The following is a 5567-nucleotide window of genomic DNA, read 5'->3' as shown; positions in this document are numbered from 1 at the left end:
AGCTTCTCCAGCGGTTCCTTCCACAGATGTAGTCGATCTGATTCCTATGCATACCATCAGGTGAAGTCCATGTATATAACCTGCGTTTGTGTCTCTTATAAAATGTATTTGCAATGTATTGGTCAATATAGCTAATCTATTCTTGAGGGAGTTTTTCAATTCGGGTGGAATAAACTCAGTGCTGTGCTTTGGTTCTCATGCGCTGCTTTAAAGTTTCTTCAACTTCAGTTTGAACGTTCTTATGAGTAACTGATAGTCTGTTTTACAGTCAGCTCTGTTTTGATTTTGACTAATACTGAGATTCTCCTCCTTTTTTTTTTCACAGACATGGTTATTTTGATTCTTGTATATGTTACTAGGTAAGATCCATGTGTATTATCCCTGTTGATGTTTTCTTTTTATGTGTTTGCAATGAATAAATAATTGGTTGTACAAAATTCTATCATGTGATACCGTATTTGTATCAGGTCACATGGTATGACCAAGTATTGTATCTTATTGTTGCCATGGGCAGTCAGGCCACTTGTGACTCATAGCGACCAATATATATGTACAATAGCTGTGAACCCTGCTCTATCCTGAGCCAACCTTATTGTCTCCGACACACCTACCCCCTTACCCCAGTCACTGAGTCAATCCATCTCATCCAAGGTCTTCCTCTATTGCACTATAACTCCACCCTCTCAAGCATGATGTCCTTCTCTAAGGACTGGTCCCTCCTTGCAACATGCCCAAAGTATGTCAGGCGAAGCTTCAGAATCCTGGCCTCCAAGGAATAGCCTAGTTTCACCCTCTCCAGAAAAAACTGTTTCTTCTCCCTAGCAATCCATGGTGGTATATTCAATACTCTTTTTTTTTTTTTATATTCAATACTCTTCTCCAGAACCACAGTTGATAAAAATCAATACTTCTTCTGTCATCCGTTTTCATTGTCCAGCTTCCTGTTGCAAAGCAAGTAATTGTGAAGACCATCGCCTGTATCAGTCACACTATAGTCTCCAGACTTACATCGTTGCTCTTCAGTACTCTGAAGAGGTCTCTGACAGTAGACTTTCCAATGCAATTAATCTTTTAAGTCCCTGGCTGCTAGTACCAAGAGTATTAATTATGGAGCCAACCAAACTATTAACAATTCTAACTCTATTAACAATTTCAATCTCATCACCATCTATCTTGATGCAGCCAATCAGCCCAGTAGTAAGAATCTTTGTTTTCGTGATGTTTAGCTTCAATCCTTATTGAAGGCTGCAGTCTTTGATCTTCTGCAGCACTTAGGTCCTCCTCAGTTTCAGCAAGGAAAGTTGTGTCATCTGCATACTACAGGTTATTAATGAATCTTCATCCAGTCCTGATGCCACATTCCTCCTCATAGGACCCAGCCTCCTGGATGTTCAGCATATAGATTGATAAAGTATGGAGACAGGACAAACCCTTGGTGAACACACTTCCCGATTTTGAGCCATGCAGTTTTTCCACGCTCTGTTCTCACGACTGACTGCCTCCTGGTCCAAGTAGAGGTTTTTATTAAGTGCAATTAAGTGTTCTGGGATTCTCATTCTTCTCAGAATTAGCCACAGTTTGTTGTCATCCACACAGTCAAATGGCTTTGCGTCGTCAATGAAACATAAACATCCCTCTGGTACTCTTTGCTTTCAGCTAAGATCCATCTTACATAGGCTATAACATACATAGTGCCATGGCCTCCTCTAACCCAGCCTGCACATCTAGCAGCTTTCTGCTGATGTGCTTGTTCCAGTCATTTTTGGATCATTTTCAGCAGGATCTTGCTTGCATGTGATATTAATTATATTGTTCAATAATTTCCACACTGTTAGATCATTTTTTTTGAATGGGAATAAATATGGATCTCTGCTATTATAAGAATAATAGTAAGTAGTAAGTCAGTTTGTCTAATTGATGGGGAAATACATTTTTCTATTTAAAACAGCACTTCTCTGTCAGTTTGCTGAACTTAGATAGCTTGCAGATTGCTGTCATGATAAAAGCTATGTCACTTGGATGTAAAATGCCACAATGGTTACTCTTGGTAGACAGGTTTTGTAGAGCTCCCAGATTAAGATAGACTAGAAAATAGAATCGGCCATCCACTTTTAAAATAATATGCCTCTGAAAATCACATGAATAGTAAAGGAATGCAGATAGTTATAGTATCAGAGATAGAACCCAGAATAGAAGTCAGTTGAAATGAGGTCAAATATCATTTAATAACCGATACATGGACTGTATATGAAGCTTGGATGTTAGAAAGCTAGAAATTGAGAAAAATGAAATGAATGCATGAGCATTGATATCCCTAGGCGTTAGTGAGATGAGATGAACTGCCTCTGGCCATTTTTATTCAATCACATGGTATTTCATGCTGGGAATGAAAAACAGAAGAAAGGTGCTGTATTCATAGTCAAAAGCCAATTTAAAGTTCTATCCTGAAGTACAACTTTCTTAGTGATATGATATTATCAATATGCATACAAGGAAGAGTTGCTAATACAAATATTATTCAAATAGAAGCTCTTATAACTACAGCCAAAGAGGAAGAAATTGAAAAATTTTACCCTATCTTGAAGTCTGAAATTAACTGAATATGTAATCAAGATATGTTAATGATAACTGGTGAATGGAAAGCAGAAGTTGGAAACAATAAAAAAGGAATAGTAGTTGGAGAGTATGAACTTGTGACAAAAAGAAAGCTAGAAATAGAATGTTCAAATTTCATATTTTCAGTGATTTATTCATTGCAAACATTATTTTAAAAAAAAAAACACAAATGGTGGCTTTTCACATGGACTTTACCTGATGGGCTGCAAAGGAATCAAATTGACTATACTTGTAGAAGGAATCCTTGGAGAAATTCAGTATCAGCACTCAAAGCTAGGCCAGGGGCGAACTGTAGATCAGATCATCAATTACTCATATGCAAGTTCAGAGGCTGAAGAAAATGAAAACAGGTGCATGAGAACCAAAATATGATCCTGAATCTATTGCACCTGCATTTTAAAATAATCTTAAGAACAGGTTTAAAGCACTGAGCATCATTGGTCACAGATCTAATGAGTTAGGGTATGACATCAAGAATATCACCCATAAAGAGAGCAAAAGGTCATAAAAAGAATATAGCACTAAGTATTATATGTAAGACAACAGTCTAGAATAAATGGTGCATTGCAAAGAGGACTGGGGGAGGGGAGAGAGAAAGAGGAGGAGGAAAGAAACTGTGCAACAATGAATGAGTATTTAAAAAAATAAAAGAAAGTTAAGTGGGGATAGGAAAAAGAGGGAGGGAGAGGAGGGAAAATGTGCAACAATGAATGAATTAAAATCTAGCTTTTGTAAACCTTTGTTAAAGTCACAATTAAAATTAAAAAATTAAGAAAAAAAAAGATGAGAAAGAAAAAACTGAAACGGAGGTCAAAAGAGACTCTGAAGATTTCACTAAAGTATCAAGAAGCTAAACAAAGGGACTACGTGCCTATGTTGATGTTGTTTTTGTTATGTGCCATTGCATCATCTGTGACTCTGTGACACTATGTACAATGGCCCTAAACTCTGCCCTGTCCGGTGCCAATCTTATTGTTGCTGACACACCTACCCCCATTACCTCAGTTACTGAGTCAATTCATCTCTTCCAGTGTCTTCCTCTCTTGTGCTGTCCCTCCAAGTTCCCAAGCATGACACCACTCTCCAATGACTGGTTCCTCTTTGCACCATGTCCAAAGCATGTTAGACGAAGCTTCAGTATCCTTGCCTCCAAGAAGCAGCCTTGTCTCACCTTCTCTATGACTAACCTTTTTGCTTTCCTAGCACTCCAGGGTATTATTCAATACTCTTCTCCAGCAACACAACTCAAAGGCATCAATTCTCCTTCTTTCATCCCTAGTCATTGTCCAGCTTTCTGATGCATAGAAAGTAATTGCTAAGACCATGGCCTGAATCAGATCTCCAGACTGACGTTGTTGCTTTTCAGTACTTTGGAGAGGGCTCTAAAAGCAGACTTTCCAATGCAATTTGTCATTTAATTTCCTGGTTACTGGTAACAAGAGTATTGGTTGTGGAGCCAAGCAAACTAAAGCTATGAACAATATCAATCTCTTCACCAACTATAAATGATGCTGCCAATAGGCCCAGTGGTGAGAATCTTTGTTTTCTTGATGTTGAGCTTCAATTCATATTGAAAGCTGTAGTCCTTTACCTTTTATAGCAAGTGCTTCAGGTCCTCCACAGTCAGCAAGCAGATTTGTGTCATCTGCATAATACAGATTGTTGATGAGTCTACCTCTACTCCCTCCAATCCTGATGCCACATTTCTCCTCATAGAGCCCAGCCTCCTAGATAATCTTTCCACATATAGATTGAAAAGGTATGGAGATAAGATATATTAAGAACCATTCCTCAGATATGTTGTTGTATGTTGTTAGGTGATTTGAGTAGAATATGATGGAGAAGAATCCTGTAAATAACAAACCTGAATTGTGCCCTATCCTGGGCCTGACAATCTAATACCCTTGAGCCCATTGCTGCAGTCATCATGTCAATCTCCAACCTCTTTGAACATCTGCCTCTCTCCAGTGCTCCAGCTTTCCATGCATAATATATCTTTGTCTAAGGAATGACCTTTCCTAGAAACAAGTCCAAAGTATAGGAGACAAAGCTTTCCTATCCTTGCCTCCAAGGAGCACTCTGGCTGCACTTTTCCCAAGGTATATGTTTTTTGTTTTGTGGGGGGTGGGTTATTTTTGTTTGTTTGTTTGCTCTTTGGGTTTTGTTTTTCAAACTGTGGAATATTCCTTGCTCTTCTAAATGTCAGAAATATTTGTCAGAAACTGGGAACATCCTCTCTTCCTTTTTAGAGTCACAGCACATAAAAATGGATCTTTTGGCATTCTAAAACATTTTAGAATGCATTATTATTTTAGCTAAGATTAGTCTTTCTAGTTCTTGGTTACTGTTGTTAAGTGCCACAAAGTAGACTTTGATTCCTAGCAACCTTGGCAGATCTAAACTTTGCCTGATATTGACCTATTTTTGTGTACCCTCTAGCCTGTAACTGACTCAGAGTTGACCCTTCAGAGGGTTTTAAAAAAACTTCTGTAAATGTTTATGGAAATTAATAAAATAAAATTTTTTTAAAAGTCAACTTAAAAAAAAAAGACTTTAAATATCTCTTGAGAACATGATTCATCTTTTTCCCGCAATGTAGCTGGTGTATTTGACCACTTGCTGGGTGATTGCTGAAATAAGAGGATGGAAAAGGATTCTCTAAGGTCTTTCCAAAGTTACATTTTCTAGTCACCAAATTATGAAAGTTTAGTCACCAATGTCCTCAGCACAGAGAGATTTGAAACTGGAGAAATTCCTAGAAGAAAAGGAGAATGAATCTTCCTTGTACTATAATGTTAGCTTGCTCATTCACTTGTCAGAAATTTTAATATTATGGTTGCAGTATGTTTCCATTAAATTACATATTATAGCAATAAATTTTTGGCTAGTAAAATGATTAATTATTTTACATAATTTAAAATAATATCTATACAACTGTCACTATAATTATA

Source organism: Elephantulus edwardii, unplaced genomic scaffold (assembly GCF_000299155.1).
Source record: "Elephantulus edwardii isolate Elephantulus edwardi_28Jun2011 unplaced genomic scaffold, EleEdw1.0 scaffold00034, whole genome shotgun sequence".
In the NCBI taxonomy this organism is placed as follows: Eukaryota; Metazoa; Chordata; class Mammalia; order Macroscelidea; family Macroscelididae; genus Elephantulus; species Elephantulus edwardii.
Note: the sequence above shows the minus strand (reverse complement) of the source record.